At 38.1% G+C, this 24,503-nt stretch overlaps 1 protein-coding gene and 1 pseudogene across 41 annotated transcripts in view; both read left to right on the top strand.

Annotated features, from left to right (window-relative positions):
- The window catches only part of CADPS (calcium dependent secretion activator), a 471,326-nt gene that overhangs the window by 84,755 nt on the left and 362,068 nt on the right, over positions 1-24,503 (top strand). The window lies entirely within an intron of this gene.
- Positions 12,306-13,268, top strand: LOC116559464 (annotated as a pseudogene).

Below are 24,503 nucleotides of genomic sequence, written 5' to 3'. Positions count from 1 at the left end.
AGCTACTCAGGAGGCTGAGTAGCTGGGATTACAGGCACGCGCCACCATGCCCAGCTAATGTTTTGTATTTTTAGTAGAGACGGGGTTTCACCATGTTGACCAGGATGGTCTCGATCTCTTGACCTCGTGATCCACCCGCCTCGGCCTCCCACAGTGCTGGGATTACAGGCTTGAGCCACCGCGCCCGGCCTAAAGTGCTTTTAAGTGTGCTGGTTAGACTCACATCCTCCTACTCCCCTTTAAGCGGGTACTATATAATGGGTTTATTAAGAACACTGGCTTTGGTTCGAGCTTGGAGTCTTCTTCCATCCTGGCTGTATGACTTTGGACACATTCCTCAGTCTCCTTAAGTCTTGGTTTCCTCACTTGTAATAGTGGTGCTTATTTCTCAGGATTGTCAAGAAGAATCCATAGGATAGTACATATAAAGCTCTTGGCACCAACTCTAGCTCGCATAGTGGCCATTGATACAGAACTTCATAAACACCAGTGATTGAGCTGTGTGTCAGCTTTATGTTGCCACAGTTCTGTTTTACAGACTTGACATTTGCTTCCAAATTCTAATACATTAGTGCATTTGATTTTGCTGGGCTTACCACTTGGGGAAATCTTTCAGCAGGTTTTATTGAGCCCATTTTCTGCTTGGAGAAAAGGAGACACCAAATTGCACAGTGAATGCTTCTGGTATGCTAGAGATTCAGAAAAATGTGGGAACTGGAACTTTAACCGAGGCATCTCCATTTCTACTTTAAAGTGTCAGACTATTTCATGGTAATCATGCAAATGGTGCTGGTGATAAACATGGTCATGATGAGATGCTGATGAAAGTTTACATATAATGAGTGCTTTTTTTGACCAGGCATTATGCATTTATACACATTAACTCATTTAATTCAACCATGAATGTAGGTGCTGTTTTTCCTAGAAAATGAGTTTATTTGTCTAGGATCATATGACTAGGAACTGCAGAGATATGACCAGAAACCAGTTCCATCTGATGCCAGAGTCTATGTTTTGAACCAACACAATCTGCCCAATAAAATCAATCACTCAGAAACTAATCTCTGCTCTCAGCAAAAATCAGGAAGAACATATTTTTTGTAATCATTGAATAAATTCCTTTGAAATCACCAGCATTGAATATGGAGCCAGATTAATTTTGGAAACTCAACTCTGTTTCCTCTTTGCAGTCCTATTTAAGATGAGTGAAACATACCCTAAGCCATTAGTCTTTTAAATTTCAACTTCAGTGGAGTTTATTTTTTAAATTCTCTTGGAAAAATGTGAGTGAAATCACGCTTTCCTTCACAAGAAGAGGTTTATTTTGCCCATATTTGTTAGCTGTCTGGTATAGTACAAAAAGAGGGGCAAGATAGCAGTTTATTTGAACAGAGAAGTCATCTGATTGAAAGTATAATAATCCCATTATTTGGGAAAGACCCTGTCTGCAGGAAAACCCTACCAACAAGTAATACCATCACATCAAAAGCTAAAACAGGGACTAAAGTACACATACAATAGCTTTGTAAATTTTAAAAATACAGCTGTGTGGGGTCCCAAGGTCATTCTGGTAGGTCTTTAAAACACACTTATTTTTGAAGGCACAGATCTTATTTGAGATCATTTAAGATCTTATTTACAATCTTATTTAAGATCTAGACATTGAGAAGTGAGTAACTTTCCATGGGTCACCGACTTCCTAGTAAAGTGCATGCTTATTTCAACCTCTTAACTCAGTTGGTTTTCTTTCTTTTTTATGATTGTTATTATACTTTAAGTCCTGGGGTACATGTGCAGAATGTGCAGGTTTGTTACATAGGTATACAAACAATCCCATCAAAAAGTGGACAAAGGATATGAACAGACACCTCTTAAAAGAAGACATTTATGCAGCCAACAAACACATGAAAAAAAGCTCATCATCACTGGTCATTAGAGAAATGCAGATCAAAACCCCACTGAGATACTATCTCATGCCAATTAGAATGGCGATCATTAAAAAATCAGGAGACAACAGATGCTGGAGAGGATGTGGAGAAATAGGAATACTTTTACACTGTTGGTGGAAGTGTAAATTAGTTCAACCATTGTGGAAGACAGTGTGGCAGTTCCTCAAGGATCTAGAAATAGAAATACCATTTAAGTCAGTTGGTTTTCATCTGAGAAAACTTGAGAAAACCTAAGGATTCAGCCACACATGCAGAACCCTAGAGGGAATTGAGGGAGGAATACATATGGTGAGAAGTTCTTGGCCTATGTCCTGCCTGATTTAGTGAATGATAACTATTTTTCATTTATGTACTTTGTAAATAATTAAAGGAGCTATCTAATAAGAAAAGGTATTGCATTCACTGCCTGCCCTTCAGTTATTTCAGATTTGACTGTGTGCTGTGTTCATATCACATCATTCAAGCAGGCCTTGAGGGACACCTGACCTAGTTGAGCAGCTGTACCTTTGATAAAACTGTCAAAATAAATGACTTTTTTACACAACTGTGAGAAACACATTGAAGATTACTTACATTTTATTATTATAGTTAGAGCATAAACAAATGATCATGCCCAGACAGTTTGATTTCATCATGATGGTGATGATGACAAGGAAGAGGACGATTATGATATTATGGTGATAATACTTAACATTTTGGTATTCTAACTATGCGCCAAAGACAGCTACAACTTTACCCATTATCTCATTTAATCTTTAGAACATATAAAATGCAGATGCTATTAATATACCTGTTTTACAGACAAACTGAGGCTTACATAAGTGAAGCTATTGTCTCAAGACCACAGTAGGTTTAAAATTCAAGCTTAAGCTGTCCAATTCCAAAATGAAGACCCTTAATCGCTATATCCATGGTTTCTAAGCTATTTTGAACACACATCTTAACAGTAAAACATTTTGAGGACACCCTCTTCTTTATATTCTTTAGTAACTAGCATCATGCTAATATTCTATGCCTGGACAAATACAGATAAAAGTATACATTTAAAAGGAGGAACCATAGACAATATGATGTTTTGGTTGTATTATATTTATCAATGGTATAAAAGTGTTTTCACTCTCATGAAAATAAAATATTTTAATCAAAAATATGCTTGAATGTGCTTTAGGATTTTTGAAAATTTTTGTTTCAGACTTTCCGAATTAGTAACTCAAAGGCGCAGTTCTGAGGCTTTTGGTTTTTTGCATGCGTGTGTGAGACAGGGTCTTGCTCTGTTACCCCGGCTGGAGTGCAGTGGTGCAATCTCAGCTCACTGTAACCTCCACCTCCCAGACTCAAGTGATCCTCCCGCCTCAGCCTCCTAAGTAGCTGGGACAACAGGTGCATGCAACCACGCCCAGCTAATTTTTTGTATTTTTGGTAGAGACAGGGTTTCACTGTGTTCAGGCTGGTCTCTAACTCCTGAGCTCAAGTGATCCACCTGCCTCAGCCTCCCAAAGTGCTGAGATTACAGGTGTGAGCCACTGTGCCTGGCTTGAGGTTTTAAAAAAATACTTGATCATAACGAAAAAAGGTACTTTAGAAAGATCCTTAGATTCAAATGAAAGATAGGCATTGCTTGCTGTGCATTTAATACCAAGATATCTGTGTTTCAGTTCTACCCACCAATTACTCCAAGATTTAAAAAAAAGAAATCTGCTAGCAAATTGCTAACTTTTCTTGTGGCAATCTATTATTATTATTCATTAACTGTTGCGTCTATTTTTTTTAGAAAATTTATTTAAAACTTACTAAAATTCTTAAAAACATTTGAAAGCAGATTAATCAAGTTTGTAAGATCCTTTACAGTATTTTAGGGAGGGGTGTGTGTGTGTGTGTGTGTGTGTGTGTGTGTGTGTGTGTTTTGTAGGGACTTGTTCTCACTCTGTCATCTAGGCTGAAGTGCAGTGGCACGATCATAGCTCACTTTAACCTCAAATTCCTGAGTTCAAGGCATTATCCTGCTTCAGCCTCCCAAGTAGCTGGGACTACAGGCATGTGACACCACACCTAGCTAATTTATTTATTTTTAGAGATGGGGACTTGTCATGTTGCCCTGCCTGCTCTTGAACTCCTGACCTTAAGCAATCCTCTTACCTTAGCCTCTCAAAATGCTGGGATTACCATTAGAGATTTTTATAAGCACATCAAATATATGGGTACATACTCACATCACACACTAAAAGAGTCATTTCCAAAAAGAGTTTCTACTTTCAAATTGCTTTCTCTATAACATCCTTTTTTTTAATGGTTAACAAGAAAATAGCTTCATTTTTATTTTTTATTTTTTAATTTTATTTTAAGACAGTATCTTGCTCTGTCCTCCAGGCTGGAGTGCAGTGGCATGATCTGAGCTCACTGCAACCTCCACCTCCCGGGTTCAAGCAATTCCCGTGCCTCAGCCTCCTAAGTAGCTGGGACTACAGGCATGTACCATCAGGCCTGGCTAATTTTTGTATTTTTAGTAGAGATGGGGTTTCACCATGATGGTCAGGCTGGTTTTGAACTCCTGGCCTCAAATGATCTGCCCACCTTGGCCTCCCAAAGTGCTGGAATTATAGGTTTGAGCCACTGCACCTGACCACCACCCCCTTTGTGAAAAGAGTTTTTCTTTGTGTTCTAGACTCTTATTTTTTATGTGTTATTAATTATGATGGTTTCAAGCTATCATGGCTGACATCTCAAGACACACTATGCACAGGGCATGGTTCAGTGTTAATGATGATGATCTATCGAATATTTTTTCTGTTTACACTGGGAAGGGCTTGTCTTGAGAGATTTGAAGAACTCACCTTTGATTTTAACCTCATAATATGGCCAATGAGAAATAAGAAAAGTGTTGATTTTGCCGTTTTTCTGCTCACTGTGCTTACTTTCTTATCATCAACTTAATCATCTTGAGCAGGTATGGGAGCAGGGAAGCTGATGTGTCTCTAACAGTATCAAATTACATTCTTTCAGTCTTGGGAATGACCAGAGATTTCACCATTAGGTACTGGGTGAGTAACGCAGTTCTATAAGAAGGCTACTTTGGTATCAACAACAACAAAAATGCTGTATGGCAAAAGCAAGACTCAAGGTGCATGACATTCAAAAAGCAGCTTTTCAAAATGTTTGCAGTATGGCACAAGCAAGTGAAACTCATGGTGTTAGGAGGTTGAGAAGAAGAATGATCATGGTGGGAAAGTTACTTTGCTATAAATAGACCTGGTCACTGGCATTCCCTGCCTTTGCCCCCACTACTCCCACCAGAGTTAGATCACTCGCTAACTTTTTTAAAAGTCTAAATTATGAAAATATTAAACATATATATGTGTATATATATATGTACGTATATATTTACATATGTACATACATATATACATGTATACACATATGTACATACATGTATATATGTATATACATTTGTATATATACATGTATATATGTATATACATATGTAAATGTATTATATATATTTATGTATACATGTATACATATATATTATATATACATATATACATATGTAAATGTATACATATATATTATATATACATATATACATATGTAAATGTATACATATATATTATATATACATATATACATATGTAAATGTATACATATATACATGTGTAAATATATATACATGTGTATATAATATATATTTACATATATGTATATGCACACATATATGTGTGCGTATACATATACATATGTATATATATACATATACACATATACATATGTATATATATACATATACATATGTATATACATATGTATGTGTATATATATATGTATATATGTATGTGTGTGTGTATATATATGTATATATATATACACACACACATACATATATACATACATACACACACGCAGGTAGAGGCTAGTGTAACAAACCCTCTACCAATCATCCAGCTTATTAATGATCACTTCATAACTCACCTGTTTCATTTATGCTCCCCATGCCCCTGAAATGAATTATTTTAAAGCATATTCCAGACATAACATTATTATATCCATAGATATTATACTATGAATCTCCAAAACATAAAGATCTGTCTTTCAAACATAACCCACCATACCATTATTATATCTGAAAGTCTAACAGTAAATCTTTCCTGTCCTCAAATATTCAGTCAGTTTTTGACTTCCTTGAAGATCTCACAAATATTTTCTAGTCCATTCATTCAAATCAGGTTCCAAATGAGGTACATACATTATAATTGATTGGTATAGCCCTTATGTATCTTTTAATCTACAGAATTTCTCTTTCCCTATTTTTTTTTGCTTGCATTTTTTTTCTTGAAGATATTAGGAGAGTTTTCCATCATCTAGATTTTGCTGGCTATACCCCTTGATATCATTTAACATAGTTCTCACCATTCCCCATAAATTGGTAATAGGATTCAGTGATTATCACATTAATATTTCATTCCTCTACAAGAATACTTCAGAGGCAGTATTTGTACTTCCATTAGTAGACATATAATAACTAGTTCTCTTTCTTTGGGGACTTAATATCCATCAGCGACAATTGCCTTCATCCATTATTTTTTTGGGAGTTGCAACAGGGTGAAGATTATCGTTCTATTTTTCATGTATTAGCTGGAAAAAGTATATAAAGAGAAAGTTTCTCTCATGAATTATTTAATCTGAGATGCAGTTCATGTGGTATGCACAAACACACACAAAAGCTTGATACTTATGTTATGAAAATAATGGGTTGGTTCCTTAACATCCTTGAAAGGTTATTTATATTTTTTGTTTTGTGAGTAATATTATGATTTATTTGACAACAATACTACGCAGTCATTATTATTACACATTCTTAAGCCATCTGTGGCCAGTGAGAGCCTCCTTTAGTTGGTTCATGAGTCCTTTAAACAGAATCCCATCAGTCTTTGATAGCTTCCTTAATTTCTGGTAAGATTAGGGTCATCATGTACATTTCATGCTTAAGACAGGAAATTGGCCATTGCTCCAAGGAACCCTAGTTAAGTTTCATAGGAAATGGTATTCAGAGATCACACTCTAGACATCATTTCATTTTAAGCTTTAGTTTGTCTTCCATTAAAAAAAAATTTTTATTTATTTTACTTTAGATGCATACTATATCTAGCATTTCTCCCCATGTTATCCCTCCCCAACCTCCCCTCCCTCCCCACTCCCCGCTGTCTCTCCCCTACCCCCGCAACTGCCCCCAGTGTATGATGCTCCTCTCCCTGAGGCCACGTGTTCTTGTTGTTCAACACCCCACCTATGAGCGAGAACATGCAGTGTTTGGCTTTCTGTTCTTGTGTCAGTTTGCTGAGAATGATGGTTTCCAGATTCATTCAAGTCCCTACAAAGGACACGAACTCATTTTTTATGGCTGCATAGTATTCCATGGTGTATATGTACCACATTTTCTTTGTCCAGCCTATCATTGATGGGCATTTGGGTTGGTTCCAGGTCTTTGCTATTGTTCACAGGGCTGCAATGAACATACATGTGCATGTGTCTTTATAATAGAATGATTTATAGTTCTTTGGGTATATATCCAGTAATTGGATTGCTGGGTCAAATGGAATTTCTATTTCTAGATCCTTGAGAAGTTGCCACACTGTCTTCCATAATGGTTGAACTAATTTACACCCCCACCAACTGTATAAGAATGTTTCTATTTCTCCACATCCTCTCCAGCATCTGTTGTCTCCAGATTTTTTAATGATCGCCATTCTAACTGGCACAAGATGGTATCTCAATGTGGTTTTGATTTGCATTTCTCTAATGATCAGTGATGATGAGCATTTTTTGCTATGTTTGTTGGCCTCAAATATGTCTTCTTTTGAAAAGTGTCTGTTTATCTCCTTCGCCCACTTTTGAATGGGGTTGTTTGTTTTTTTCTTGTATATCTGTTTTGTTTCTTTGTAGATTCTGGATAGCAGCCCTTTGTCAGCAGGGTAGATTGCAAAATTTTTTTCCCATTCTGTTGGTTGCTGATTCGCTCTAATTATGGTTTCTTTTGCTGTACAGAATTATGGTTTCTTTTGCTGGAGTTTAATTAGATCACATTTGTCTATCTTGGCTTTCATTGCCATTGCTTTTGGTGTTTTAGTCATGCAGTCCTTGCCTATGCCTATCCTGGATGGTTTTGTCTACATTTTCTTCTAGCGTTTTTATGGTGTTAGGTTTTATGTTTAAATCTTTGATCCATCTGGAGTTAATTTTAGTATAAGGTGACAGGTAGGGGTCCAGTTTCTGCTTTCTGCACATTGCTAGCCAGTTTTCCCAACACCATTTATTAAATGTGGAGTCCTTTCCCCATTGCTTGTTTTTGCCAGGTTTGTCAAAAATCAAATGGTTGTAGATGTGTGGTGTTTCCTCTGGGGCCATGTAAGCGTGCTTTTGTGCATTCACACATGTGCATTTGTATTTCTCTCCTTCTCTCTTAGATAAATAGCATCATGCTACACATGTATTTCTCAACTTCATATTTTAAAATTGACAATATTCAATGGAGGTCATTCCATACCAGTATCTAAAGCTATTCTCCACTCCTTTTTTATTTGTACAGTACTTGATCATGTGGTGACACAGTTGTTATTTAACCAGTCCCCAGCAATAGACATTTGTTATTATAAATAATACTTTAACAAATAGCCTTGCACATATATCTTTTTTAACTTGCCTCCCCTAACTTTGTAATTGTGTCTGATAGGTTAAAAAATTGCCTAAGTTCTCACGACTAATAAGTGCTGAACCAGAATTCAAGTCCCACATGGTTGTCTAGCTCCAGAGCCCAGGAGCCCGGATGTATATTTGCTGTCTCTCAACTTTCCCAGGACCACTAACACATCAGAACTGGAATTATGTCAGTTCCGTGTAGAGCTACTGCTGATCTGAGGCTCCAGTTAACAAAAATAAGAAATAGTCTTTGTTTATCATTACTTGATAAATACAGAGTTTTAGGAAGTTGTCTTTCAGAACTTGGGTCTGTAGAAGGAAACAATAGTAGTTCTTAGCGGTTTAAAAAAATTTGAGGTGCACCATTCCCACCTGTGCTTGAAAATGGAGTTTGCCTTTTACTGGGACAAGGAGAGAACACACATCACTGACATTGCTTGGCAGGTCTCAGACTGATCACTGAGGTCACCTTTGTGCGAGGAAAGCCGCACATTTTTAGTGTTTGTTTTCTTTCTGGAACCTTAACAGTTTTCTGGAGGAATGTAAGATGCTATATTAGAAAATGCTAGACTAGTGCAGGTGCAGTGGCTCACGTCTGTAATCCCAGCACTTTGGGAGGCCGAGGTGGGTGGATCACCTGAGGTCAGGAGTTTAAGACCTAGCCAACATGGGGAAACCACGTTCCCTACTAAAAATATAAAAATTAGCCAGGCATGGTGGCAGGTGCCTGTAATCTCAGCTACTTGAGAAACTAAGGCAGGAGAATTGTTTGAACCCAGGAGATGGAGTTTGAACCTAGTGAGATGAGATCAGGCTACTGCCCTCCGGCCTGTGCGACAGAACAATACTTCCATTTCAAAAAAAAAAAAAAATGCTAGAGACTATATGCAAAACTCCTAAAATCTTATGCTTATGCACCAAAGGTAATTTTTGAGGCTGCATTCCTCTGATCCAGTGTTTAGCCCCCATGCAATCTAATATTTCTTCTCTTTAAATGCTGTACATCTTTTTAGAGAAAGAAATGTGACCGTCGTTTATGGCCAAATTTGAGTCATAAACCCATTTTGCCCTTTGGTGTCTTCATAAAAAGTGTTAGTCCAAATTTACTTCTTTTAATGACACATTATGTAAAGTGTTGGGTGTGAACTCCTATCATCCATTGGGTCTCATGATCATCAACTAGAACAATAGTTCCAAAAGGGCAAGATTTATTGCTCTTTAAATGATCACTGACTTTTCAGTGCCTAGAACTGTGTGTGACACATAGTGATGCTTAATAAGTAGTTGAACAGGTGGGTGTACGGGTTCATGAGTGGATGGATGGATGAACAGATGGAAGAATGGATGGATGGATGGAAGGGCACATGGATGGATGGATGGATGAATGGATGAATTAGGGCTTCAGAAATTTGAACAGTAAGTGCTGATTTGAACAGTAAGTACAGAGGGGGAAATGTCTTTTCCCCCCTCTGGTATTTCTTTTCTGTCTCCCACCTTTGGATATCTTCTCCTTTCCCTGTATATTTTTAACCAACATTCCAGAATGATGCCTCTGTCCTTCTCAACCTTCACCAAAAATCCAGGTCTATCAGCAGAGCAGACGTCAACTGAGTATGTGTAAGGGGAGACATTAGGAAATGAATGACTAGAAATTGATACTTAACTTTTCATAGAAGCTTCTTAGAACTCAAAAATCTCAGTCACATTGTGAGGGTTCTGGGGACCAAATACAAATAAATGAAGAATTTCAGTGAAGTGAAGGCTGTAAGGCCTGCTCTGGTCCATTATTATTACTTTTTAAATCAAAGAGACAAGCTTCCAAAAGGAGGTCTTTGAGTTGCAAAGATTTGGAATGTGCAGCTTTCATATCTCCCCTGCCATCTTGCAGTCTGCTTGGCTTTGGGTTCTGGCTTCCATGGGGCATCTGAGATCACCTCAGCTGCCATCTATGCCACACACACAATTGTGGGTGTTTTCTCGTTCCCAGGATTAGTTTTCTCTCTAGCCCTTTGGTCCCTCCTGACAGAATTTAGCTTGCTAATTTTTTTTTTTTTTTTGTATTTTTTGTAGAGACGGGGTTTCACCATGTTGGCCAGGATGGTCTCAATCTCTTGACCTCGTGGTCTGCCCACCTCAGCCTCCCAAAGTGCTGAGATTACAGGCTTGAGCCACCGTGCCCAGCCTAACTTGCTCTTTTAAGAAGACTTGTCCCACATTGTTCCCCTGTCCATTTCTGCTCCTGGATTCTTGGTTGCCCATGCTGGGAGTCACGTATGTCATTGTTCCTTCCCTGCTGATGTGTCAGAGGCCCAAGAAGCTGACTCAGCTCAGTGTATCTACCCTTCTCTACTGGTATCTACTCTGTGACACCCAACTTTGAATCCACTTATTCTTTGAAAGGACGTTTGCATAGGAAGGCCTTTGTATTTCTAAATGGGAGTGTATCCATGGAGGATGTGTTCTGACATGGCCTCAAGTTGTTCCTGCTAGTGGATTCACTGCTCTTATATTTGGCAGCAGCCAGCTCAGCTGCAAAGGACAGGTGGCTTTGTCTGCTGTAAGCCTTCAGGGAAGCAAATATTCCTGAGAGTGTGGAGTCTGCCCTAGGACAAGCCTCCTGGTTATGTCTTATGTGAATACAGTGGTACGTCTTCTTTTACCCCAGAAAAGTACACCTCCTGCAACACAAGGTGGTTGCTTATCTGAATAGATCTCATGCATATGAGCAGCCAGAAACACAGATAATGAAGCAGATTGTACCCTAATAGCATCTTTTAAAAAAATAAACATACAGAGTTCTCCTAAGACATAGATAATGACTAACACTTATTGGATAGCACTTAACTGCCGAGTCTTATGATAAGTCCTTTAAATATTGTCAAAGTATATTTTTCACAAAGTTAAAAACATGACTCCTATAAATATCTAATGAGTCGTTATCAAAGATTTATTTAACTCATTAATGAAGGAACTAGCAAAATGGAAAAGCTGGTTCCAAGTGCAATAAAGGATGAGAGATTTATATAGCTGGCCAGCAAAGGGATGCAAAAATAAGTTTGCTGAGTTACATTCAAAATTGGTTAATGTTCTTTAGATCAATAATGATATAATTTGGGGGGTTATCTTTTTTCCAGTAGACAGAGATTATTTATAATTTATCAGTATTCTACAAGTTAACTTCTAGTTTCATAGAATCTGGACCTAATCAGTAGAAAAAAGTAAGTTAAACAAACATAGAGTTTTTCTGGAGAATGAGAGGACCTCATTCTCCAGCCTTGTTAAACAATGCCCTTCATCACAAACTACGTGACACATTCATCTTTCATTTTGATTTTCAAGTTTAATTTTTATTGTTTTTATTATTATTTTTGAGATGGGTCTCTGTCACCCAGGCTGGAGTGCAGTGGTGCCATCATAGGTCACTGCAGCCTCAATCTGCTGGGCTCAAGTAATCCCCAAACCTCATTCTCCAATGTAACTGGGACCACAGTCATGTGCCACTATGACTGGTTAATTTTTTGAGAAAGTTTTTAGGTATGGGATCTTGCTATGTTGCCCAGGCTTTATTTTCAAGTTTTAGATAATTTTTTCTATTTGGAAAATACCTCTGGGGTCAGACACAGTGGCTCACACCTGTAATCCCAGCATTTTGGGAAACCAAGGTGGGAGCATTACCTGAGCCCAGGAGTTTGAGACCAGCCTGGGAAACATAAAGGAAAAAAACCCTATGACACCAAGTACCATAAACTCTATGTGCAAGGGGCTGTGGTAGTCACATACTCTCTAGGTTGCATCAGATGACAACCTAATTCATTTATAAAAAGCTCCAAATAACAGAGCTTCATCCTTATGTTACCCCTAAATCTGCTTGACTGTACCATCTACTGAGTCCTCATTTAGTCTTCTAAAACTGCATTGAAAAATCTAGTTTCCTTCTCACTGAACGCCACTGACATGGTGCTCAGGAGTTTCATGGAGGTTGGCCAGATAGCCTACATCTTCTTTGGGCCTTATGCTGGAAAATTGATCACCATTGTAGAGGTTATTGATCAGAACAGGCCTTTGGTTGATGAACCTTGCACTCATGTAAGGAGATAGGCTATGCCTTTCAAATGCATGCAGCTCGCTGACTTCATCCTCAAGATTCCACACAGTGCCCACCAAGGCTTATGTCCCACAAGCCTGGCAGAAGGTAGACAATACAAAATGGGCAGATACACAATAGGCCGAAAAGATTGAAGCCAGAGAATGGAAAGCCAAGATGGCAGATTTTGATCATTTTAAAGTCATAAAGGCAAAATGAGGAACAGAATAATCAAGAATGAAGTTAAGAAGTTTCAAAAGGCAGCTCTCCTGAAAGCTTCTCCCAGAAAAGCATCTGTTATTAAGAGTGCTGCTGCTAAAGTTCCAGCAAAAAAACGATGACCACTGCGGGCAAGAAGGCTGCAGCCCAGAAGGTGCCTGCCCAGAAAGCCACAGGCCAGGAGGCAGTGCCACCTCTGGAAGCTCAGAAGGGTCATAAAAACTCAGCCCAGAAAGCACCAGCTCCAAAAACATCTGGCAAGAAAGCATAAGAGGTTACTATAATCCCAGCACTTTGGTAGGCTGCAGTGGGTGGATCACCTGAGGTCAAGAGTTCTGGGCCAGCCTGACCAACATGGCAAAAGCCCGTCTCTACTAAAACTACAAAAATTAGCCAGGCATGGTAGCATGTGCCTATATTCCCAGCTACTTAGGAGGCTGAGATAGGAGAATTGCTTGAACCCAGGAGGCAGAGGTTGCAGTGAACAGAGATCATGCCACTGGGTGACAGAGCAAAACTCTATCTTAAAAAAAAAAAAAAAAATGTACATTAAGGTTCTTTCTGAAAAAGAAAAATCTAGTTTCTACTTCACATGAAGTTGCAGAATATTTAACTCATACTAAAAAGAATAGGAAATACCTTAAATCCTTTATAAAAATATGCCATAGGTCAGTTCGTTCAGCAGGTGTTTCTTGCAATGTCTCTCAACTTTGGCTTATATCAGAAATGCTCATAAAGTTTCTAAACTTGTACATACCTGGGTTTCTATTCCCAGCCATTCTGAGTGAGTGGGTCTGTGGTGGGATTATAGGCATCAATATTTTCTGCAAGCTTCATGGGCAATGCTGATGCAAGGCAGACATTAAAGTTTATGCTTTATACTAATCATATAATAAATACCAAGAGTCAGTGATGAGGGAGTTTAGACAAAAAAAGTATCATTCAGGGGCTGGAGGGGCCATTAGAGAGAAGTGATCTGAAATAGACTTTTGGTAGACAAGTAAGGTTTTGCCAAGTGAAAAAAGTAAAGGGAAAAGACAGAAAGACTTTTAAATGGCATTAATACCTTTAAAATGCATCAGTGGAGTTACTAAAACAGTAGATTTACCAAAAAATGAAATTTGAACTACTGTTAACCACAGAGACATGTTCTTGACATTTCTTTCAAACAAATACTATAAAGGGAAAAATCTCCAAAGTGATTTCAGTAATATTCCGTGAAGTATCTCCACGTGTTTACCAATACATGAAATAAACACTGTTTGTCCATTGATAGGACAAGTGGTGTCACTCAGTGTTGAGGGAATTTCAACCTCTCCACTGCTTCCAAAAGAATCAAAAGCTATTTCCCTGTCAGATGGAGCAAGAGTAATCAAATCACTGATGCCTTTAAATTATCAATAATACAAAATCACAGAGGGAGAATTGAGCCAATGATAAATGTCATTTTAATAAGCCAGAACTCATTTGCGGGTGCAGAAAAGTCTCTGAAATCTCTGTACAATTCAGCCAGCTCATATTGCTGTAATGAGTTTCATCAGGTGATGAAACTCAGATGGGCTGATGGCTTTTTACTCTTTCCTGCTTCTGAATATCAGGACAGGCTTGAGTGATAGAATTTTCTGTTCTTCCCTGGACATGCTTAGGCCTGCATCATGTGTGCTGCTATATTTGGATCCTTTATAGAAGGTCTTTGTGTGCACATGTGTGTGTCTCCTTAATTAATATGCTTTATTTTTAGAGCAGTTTGGGGCTTATAGAAAAATTGAGCAGAAGGTACAGAGAGTTCTCATATACTCCTTATCCCCCTACCTCCAACACAGTTTCCCCTATCATTAACACCTTGCATTAGTGTGCTGTATTTGTTGCAGTCGATGAGCCGATGCAGATACATTATTATTAACTAAAGTTCCTAGTATACATTAGGGTGTGCACTTGTGTTTTCTGTATTTCCCAGTTTCAGATCACCTTCAGACTGTCTTGTTTCTTCTCTCTGCTCTTCTGGATCCTGAATGGCGATTGTTAGAACAACCAGCCAAGATGTCCACATTCCTCCACATCCCCTAGCAGCCTGAAAAATGACTGCCAATCGCATGTACCTTCTCTCCCTGTTCATAAGAACAGGATAAGGTTCTTATCTAAATCAGTGTCAGTGAAGCTTATGGTCACAGTTTGTGAATGTTACATTAGCATCACGTATAACCTGTACATAGACTGCATTCAGATTTTTTTTAACTTTTTCTCTGGAAATAATTGCTACTGATAAGTTCACTATTAAACTTTATAAGACCCAAGATGGTGTGTGGTGATTTAGTGATTTCATATGTTGCTGTTCTAGTCTTTTAATCTGAGCTCCAGCCAAATGGAACTCTCTGCCGTTTCATTTCTAATAGTTGTGACTTTTTTTCTGGACTCCTCTGTTGTGTATACTCACACAGACAGCTGCCTCTAATCCTTGTTTTTCGAGCCAGCAGGGTCTAGATTGTAAATTGACAAAAGAGATCCTTACTGTGTCCTGCAAGAAGGCCACACATTTTCTCACCTTTGCCTTTCCTCTGCCCGTTTTGGACCCTCACCCTGAATGCCCTCCTTATCTGTGTCTCGCCTTTTCTCCCTGCCACCTTCCTCTTTTCCCAGCTATCCCTGTCTCTGAAAACTGAGATTCTAGATGCTATTCAGGACCCTCCTCTCAAATATCACAGCAAGCCTGAAACATTCTCCTGATTCTGTGCTTACCCCCAGAACTCATTTCTGTTCCCTGATTCTGCATGTTCTTAAACCATGTCACTCCTTTGCAAAACACTTCGATGGTTTCCCATCATTCTTTGAATTAAAGCCTAACTCCTCAGTTTGGCATGCAAGCCCCTGTGCCATGTTCTATTTCCTGCCTATTACATTCTCACGCTGTGTTCTCCAAGTTCATACCCTACGCTCTCCTCCTGACTACTGTCTTGCTGGTAGTAGATTCACTACTAGCAGATTCATTGCTTCACTAGAGCAGTGGTTCTCAAAGCATAGTCTACATGCCCCTGGAAGTCTGCAAGGTGATTTTCCTAGTGATGCCAAGATATTATATGCTTTTTTTCTCACTGTATTAACATTTTCAACAATGATGCAAAAGTGATGATGAGGAAGACTGCTGGTACTTTAGCACAAACCAAGGCAGTGGTGCCAAACTATACTAGTAATCATTGTATCTCTCATGGCCATGTACTTCCTGCTTAAAAACAGCCAACTTCATGGAATACTTTCCTTGACAAAACCATAGAAAGTGTTAATTTTATTAAATTTTTTGGGCACATACTTTTTAATATCCGATACAATAAAATGATAAATATGCATAAAGCACTTAGGCAGCATGAGGAAGGATAATTGTTGTCTCCTGAGAAGGGAATTGTCTGTTTGAGTTGCCAACTAAGCGAGCTTTTTAAAAAAATGGAATATCATTTTTACTTGGAAAAACAATCACAGACAAATTTAAATATTTTGTAGATGGAGGGAGCCTGTTACTTTAAGTAAAACAACTGACAGTGTTTTTTGCCGGTAATAAAATTTGAGATTTCCATCCACCACCATAATCTGGACAGTGCCTTAATACCTAAAGATTTTTTTGATATCAATGGTAATATTAAATCATACGATTTTTATTTATTGTGTGATTGAAATGTGTAAACATTTGGAAAATTAATATAACTCACTGAATTCATTTTTGGTATGACTAATATATGATTTTTAAAAAAATAAAACTACTTATGGGCCAGGTGCAGTGGCTCATGCTTGTAATCCCAGCACTTTGGGAGGCCAAGGCGGGTGGATTGCCTGAGGCCAGGAGTTTGAGCAGCCTGGCCAACATGGTGAAAAGCCATCTCTACCAAAAAAAAAAAAAAAAAAAAAAACCCACCCACACACAAATTGATTGGCTGGTGTGGTAGTACACACCTGTAATCCCAGCTACTTGGTAGGCTGAAGCATGATAATCGCTTGAACCTGGGGGGCAGAGGTTGCAGTGAGCAGAGGTCACACCACTGCACTCCAGCCTGAGTGACAGAATGAAAGACTCTGTCTCAAAAACAAAACAAAACAAAACAAAAAAACACTTATGGGTAAAATATTCATTCAAATAGCAAGACAGATCAATGGGTTTTAATGTAAGTGAATATGAAAAGCTCATTGATACAGTGTCTGATTTTACATTGCATCTAACTTTCAAGAAAACACCACTATTTGAGCTTTGTTATAGTATCAGAAAGACTATCCCATTTAACTGAAAAGGCTGTTACAATATCCCTCAGTTCTCCAACAGTTTATCTGTGGGAGCCCAGATTTTCTTCATATACTTCAACCAAAACAGTATTTCACAACAGGCTGAATGCAGAAACACAAATGAGAATCTATCTGTCCTCTACTAATCTCTAAAATACATTTGCAATGCTATAAAATGTTGTCAGTCTTTTCACTATTATTTTGTTTTGGAAAATATTATTTTCATAAAAGGGTATTATTTCAATTTGACATATGATGAGTTTATTGTTACTTTTAATGAGTTAATATTTTAAACTCCCAGTTTTAATATCTACTTCAATATTTGTTAATAGCTATAAAACAACTTATATAAACAAAACCTCTTTGAAGTCTTCAGTGATTTTTAAGAGGGGAAAGAGACTTGAAATCGAAACGTTTGAGAACGGTGGCAACTCGCCAACTATCTCTTAATGCGATCTTTGTCTCTAGAACTCCTTATTTGACCACATGCCGTAAGAATCCATGTGAGTACGCCTGAGTACCTCCAAATTGGAAAAATATGTTCTTTTTTTGTAATGTTTTTGAGTTCAAGGGTAGAACATTTGTCCTATTAAAGAACAACTTTTAAAAGCTTTGTAGGCAAAAGGGTAAAAAGTAGACCTTCACCTTCTCTTCTCTTCTTCCCCTTTCTTTGATCCTTTTCCTCTTCTCTTTTGACCTTCAGTCCAATCTTTAGCCCCAACTCACCTTCTAGATGCATTTTTCCCATTTTTTTCCTCTTCTGCTAGATAATTGTTTGCTGCAAGAATCCCATCCTAATCAATGTTCAAATTATGTCTCCAAGTTCATTTCCCTGTAGGTCATAGAACTCTGTTATAGTATCATGTGGCCATCTTATCGTTCTTTATTCTTTCTCTTCTGCCCAAAAATAGATATTTAGGAATAACAAGCAGATTGGCCTTTCTATTATTAAATAATTTAAAAATTGAGCTAATTTTTAAAAAGTAGTAATTAACTTATATATAGCTGCCAGCCGTTTTTTTGTTTGTTTGTTTGTTTTGTTTTGTTTGTTTGTTTGTTTGTTTGTTTTTGAGACAGAGTCTCACTCTATCACCAGGTTGGAGTGCAGTGGTGCCATCTTGGCTGACTGCAACCTCTGCCTCCTGGGTTCAAGCAATTCTCTTACCTCAGCCTCCTGAGTAACTGGAACTACAGGTGCACGCCACCACACCCAGCTAATTTTTGTATTTTTTGTAGAGACAGGGTTTCACCATGTTGACCAAGATAGTCTTGATCTCCTGACCTCATGATCTGCCTGCCTCAGCCTCCTGAAGGGCTGGGATTACAGGTGTGAGCCACCACACCTTGCCTACCCTAAATTTTTTTTTAATGAGCAAGAACTGTTACATATAGCAGAATTTTACATTTTTTTTCTAAAGAAGCATTTCGTAAAATGTGGTAGAGGCATGAAAGAGTTGGAACATATCTATTTTAACTATAACTGCTACATAAAGCCTGGGACTTCAGATATTATTGCTTAGAACAAGTTTTAGTTAAAAAAAAGTGATTTGATATATTGTAATACAAAAACAAAAGGTAAATAGTACAGTTAGTACATGGGGAGGACATGCTTATGAGAGTATTACTTAAATAATTCTATTATTATTTGAATAGTTGAATTTTGGGAAACCATGTTCCAAAGGGAAGTCCAGGGTGACAGCCTCGTCATAACTCTTCCCACCTTCAATATGTTTGCCTCCTTCAACTTGCATTTCAGAAGTACTCGTTCCTATTTTGCCATGATAAAGTCTTTCAGATTTTTTCTTCAAGCAAATGAATAAAACTCACTTAAAATGCTTTTTTCAGAGTGCGTTATATAATTATACACATATAATATAAAAGGTGAGAAGAACTTTATGTAAATAAGTAAATATTTGGTTAAGATGATACGATTGCTAAATTTTCTAAAAACAAGACTTCATTTAGGGTAGAAAATATTTTAGTCTGGTTGTAGAAAGGATATTTGATGTTTTAATAAAATTCATGGCCTGATATAAAATTTTGAAGTCTTCAAGGAATAAACATTGCCCTAATGTCTCCAGATTAGCTGATGATTTTTAAGCCCTTGTTGAGTTAACATTTTTTCCAGTTATCTATAATAAAGAAAAGCTTTTAAAACCTGTCTCCTTTTTTCAGATAATGATTTCTTTTTTAAAAAGAAAAAGCATAGCTCATATTATTAAATTGCAATATACAATGCTGCCATTATACTTTAAGTAGAAAAGGACCTCACTCATGTATAGAACTTGAACATCTCCATACACCCAAAGATACTTTCCTACTCCCTGTTGCCCATGCTTAGAATGCTGCTATTTCAAATTCCTTCTTTTACAATAAGCATTGCTTCCCCCTTCTTTCTGATAGAGTTGCTGTTGCAATAGGTGACGTATTAACCAATAAACATTTTAGTAAGTATGTGTTCTTCTATGACTATGGTAAACCACATGTATCCATTAAGAATGCATTCAGCTGCCAGTAAGAGAAAACATACAGTGACTTGAACAAGTAGGCATTCATTTTTTTTCTCACATAATGAGAAGCCCAGAGATGGGTGTCTACAAACATTTGTTCAGCCACCCAGAACCACATTTCTGTGATGCTCCTGGTTTTTCCTGGTTGGTCATGAGATAGATACTATGGCTGTAGACAATATATTTGTATTCTCAGCAGAAGAAGGGGCAGCAGGAAGAGAAAGGGTTATAACAGTAATTATGCTTCTTTTTATAAGGACTTTAAATATGTGTCCAGAAGACCCCGTGATAGTTTTCTGTCTCTGTTACATGGCCACCCAGAACTGCATGCAAAACAGGGAACGGAGCAATTGCCTTTGCAGCCTCTAAAACAGGGGGCCAAGAAAGAATGAGGTAAGGAATAGTACATCAATAATACCTTTAAAAGGCTGAGTAAATAAGAAAAAAAAACATTGAAAGAAGATAAAAGTTTAATGATAGGGAAAAGAAAATAATAATACTTCTTATATTGCTTTTATTGAGTCCTTACTGTATGCCAAACACTATGCTATATATGTATTATAAATATGTGTATTATGTATATATTATTCCACTAGTTCTCACAAAGACTGTGTAAAGTAGATATTGCTTTCCCCTATTTACAGAGGAAAAACCCAAAGCCAACTACTTGACCAAGGTCTCTCAGCAGAGGTAGGATTTGACCTGAGCTTGCTCTAACTTCAACATTGCCTCTGCTGAGACCAACACTTAGAACATGCAGTTTTCTCACTGTAGATCACATTTCACACTTCTCCAGAACGGTTCAGTAAATTACAAACTGCTTGAAGTACAGTGGGAATTTTCAGTTCTTAGTTAATGAGGTAGATGGAACCAAGAATGCTTGAATAGTTCTAGCAAACGCTGCTGCTGCACTTTCTCTTACAATAATCATCTTTCATCTTTTCAGGTTTTCTGCTTGGAATTCCTTACTGCAATTCTGAATTCTGACCTTGATGCACAAGTAGTTTCTATACATATTAAATGCTTTTAGGTGGACTCTATTTTAGGAGGATTCGCTCTCTGAGCAGCTCATCGAAGCCCGTTTGTTTATTTAGAGTTTTACCGTCAGCTACTCTGGCCCAATTATTTCAGTTCATTCATGCAAGGTCACCTTTCGGGTTCAATTCTGTCTAGGTCAGTTAACTCTTAACCAGACAAACTCTCCCAAAATTGATTCTTAGACTGGCTTTGCGAGCTTCTAAGTAAGATTTTCGTTCGCTCATGCAATTGGCAAAGGGTGTTAAGAAGTCAAAGAGGAGTATGCAATTTCTGACTCAACTGTGAGAAACTCTAGAACTAAGATTGTGCCTTGATACTGTTATATTGCCAGAGCCTAACAATATGCTTGGCTTATATCAAGCCCTTAATAAGCTCTTGTATTTAGCAAATATTTGTTGAGAGCCCACTGTGTGCATAGCAGTAAACAAGCAGATAGGTACAGCTATAAACAAGAAGCACAACAGTGAACAAGACAGATATGGTCCTTGTACTTGTGAAATATACATTCTGGTGGAGAGAAAGATAATGAAAAATAGGTATAATTTTAAAATAAAGAAGGACCTAATATACATCATAGGAAAGTGGATAAATTGTGGTATACCTATGAAATTGAATACTACTCAGCAATGCGGAGAGACCAGCTATTGCTACCTCTAACCACAGAGATGAATCTCATCATGTATGATCGTATTGATACCAACTTCAAAAATAGACAACACTCATTTATGATAATAGAAGTTAGGCTAGTGATCACTCTTGAAGGGAGCAATGACTTTGGGAATATGCAGGGGTTTCTGGGGTCTAGGTAATGTTATCTTGATATGAAAGTTTGTTATCTGGAAAGTTTGCTTTGTGAGAATTTCTTATACTGAACAGGTGTGGTGGCTCACACTTATAATCCCAGCACTTTGGGAGGCCAAGGCAGGTGGATTACTTGAGGCCAGGAGTTCAAAATCAGCCTGGTCAACATGGCAAAACCCCATCTCTACTTAAAATAAAAAATGAGGCATGGTAGTGCTTGTCTATAATCCCAGCTACTCAGGAGACTGAGGCAGGAGAATCGCTTGAACCTGGGAGGTGGAGGTTGCAGTGAGCTGAGATCATGCCACTGCACTCGACCCTGGGTGACAGAGCAAGACTATGTCTCAAAAAAAAAAGAAAGAAAAAGAATTCCTTATACTGTATGCTGATAAAGTATACTTTTCTATGTACATGTTACAATTAAATAATTTTACCTTAGAGAAGATAAGTGCTAACTGTGATGACTATGAGGGATATGCTAAGGTTTCCGGGCACTGTGACAGAGATTAGCTGGGGGAATTTTACTGTGGACTGAATGTTCAGGGAAGAGCTTCCCAGAGGATGCCGGCTCGACTGAACCCTAAGGGGCCAGTCATGGGGAAAACCAGAAGAGCATCCCTGGCAAAGGGAACAGCAAGGGCAAAGGCTCTTAGGCAAGAAAAGTCAGGGCACAGTTGAGAAATAGAAAAGACACCAGCGTGCTCTACCAGAGTAGGTAGAGCAGAGTAGAGCAAGTCAGAGTCAGGCTACATCATGCAGCATCTTGGGGGCCACTGAGTTTGGCATCTGCCCCTTATCATTTGATTCTTCTTTTTTGCCAGACTATGTGTTAAGATCTTGAGATATATTACCCGATTTTCTTTTCATATTTTCAGCAACTTTGGGAGGTCAGATTTATCATCCAAATTTTTTAATGAGGAACCAAGGCTTAGGGAAAGTAGCTTGCCTAAGGTCATCCAGCTTGGACGTGAGTGATACTACCAGGATTTGAACCTGTGTCTCTTGGACCCCAAGCCTGTGCTCTCAACACCTGACTCATGGTTCTGCCTATGAGCACTCAAGTTTAAATAAATCACTACTTCACCACATAAAACATGCTCCCATAGGGCTTGAACAAAATGCTAAGAAAATAGTGACTTCCACCTGGGGAGTCTGTAAGAAAGTGCATGTACTAAATTTAAAGATGTGTACATGTGAAATGTCCCCAGAGGTGGGCATTCTTAAGGGAACAATATGTGCAAACACTAAAAATGAGAATTAGAGTGGGCGCAGTGGCTCACACCTGTAATCCCAACACTTTAGAAAGCTGAGGCAGGTAGATCACCTGAGGTCAGGAGTTCGAGACCAGCCTGGCCAACACAGTGAAACCCCATCTCTACTAAAAATACAGAAATTAGCCGGGTGTGGGAGTGCGCACTTGTAGTCCCAGCTATTTGGGAGGCTGAGGCACAAGAATCACTTGAACCCAGAAGGTGGAAGTTGTAGTGAACCGAGATCACACCACTGTACTCCAGCCTGGGCAACAGTGAGCCTCATGAGACTATGTATCAAAAAAAAAAAAAAAAAAAAAAAAAGATAATTCATCATCACAGTAGCTAACATTTATTGAGCACTCATCCTGTGCTAAGTTTGCAGTAAGTATTTTGCTTATCTTTGTTAATGCTCATAACAAACCTATGAGGTCAATTTTGGTCCCATTTTACAGATGAGAAAACTGAGCTTTAGAGAGGTTAGTCATTTGCCCAGGGAGACATGGGTAGTGAGTTGACTAAAGCACTAGGCTTGCTGAATTTGTGGTGAGAAAAGTAGTGAATTGTAAACCAGCAGGTGGCAAAACCCAGATATAAACAAAGTTCTGCCACTGAGGTCCATGCCCCCAACTCTCTTGCGGAGAGCTTAATGTGTGTCTTCATGATGTGTGTTCTCTGAACCTGACTGAAATTATTGTTCCTGAAGTTTCTTAGTTCCTTTCTCTTTTGAGAGTTTTATATTCTGTAATTTCTCTTCTCTGAAATCCTCAATCATGATTTTATGTGCTTTTTGGCTTGCCTTTTCCTCTCTGTCTAGACTGTAAGATCCCTGAAAAAAGGACCTTATTTCTTTTGATTCCTTAGTGCCCAGCCCTAAGAAATGACTAATGAGATCAGGGATTGAGTGTGCTGACCACTGAAACTTTAGAGTCTGGTGCAGGGCTGGGCAGAGGGTGGGTGCTCTGTAAATATTTCTTAACTAAATGACCACCATACTTGTTTAAGGAAAGGTTAGAGAGAAAATAGACTTAGCCTGGGCCAAAAATCAATCTTGATCCTTCATATGGTATGAGCATAATTTTATTTCAATTACTTAAACATTTAGGACAACAGCGAGGCCTATTGGCCTCCATTCCTCTCCTGCCTCATTATCCCACCCCACTCCCCAAATCATGCAAAGCTGGTATTGACACTGTCTTAGAAGGAATTCTGAGCAAGAAATCCTGTGAGATACCTTGGTTGGTCCTATACTGTAAGGATTTGTGAACTAGATTAACGCCAGTCTGGTTAAAATAAATTTATGTTATAGGTTATGAGCAAATCAACTGCTACCTAATATTACAGTTCAAATGGTTTCAAGCACAGAAAAAATAACTGTGATTTTCTCTTCAATTTCACTTATATCAATATCTGTGGGTCAGCAGGAAAGCTTAAGCAATTTAGAAGTGAGTTTATTCTGTGCTTTAGGTTTAACCTGCTCCAGTGCAATAGCCACTAGCCACATGTGGCTATTGAACACTTGCAATTTGGTTCCTCTGAATTGAGATATGGTGTAAGGGTAAAATACACCAGATTCCAAAGGCATAGCATTTTTTGAATGTAAACTATCTCATTAATAATGTATGTACCGATTACATGTTGAAATGTTAATTCAGCTATGTTGGGTTAGAAGAAGTTATTAAAATTCATTTCACCTGTTTCT

The sequence above is a fragment of the Sapajus apella genome, unplaced genomic scaffold (assembly GCF_009761245.1).
Source record: "Sapajus apella isolate SASKATOON/1434 unplaced genomic scaffold, GSC_monkey_1.0 scaffold23, whole genome shotgun sequence".
NCBI lineage: Eukaryota > Metazoa > Chordata > Mammalia > Primates > Cebidae > Sapajus > Sapajus apella.
The sequence above is the reverse complement of the archived record's forward strand: the minus strand, read 5'-3'. Positions and strand labels throughout refer to the sequence as shown.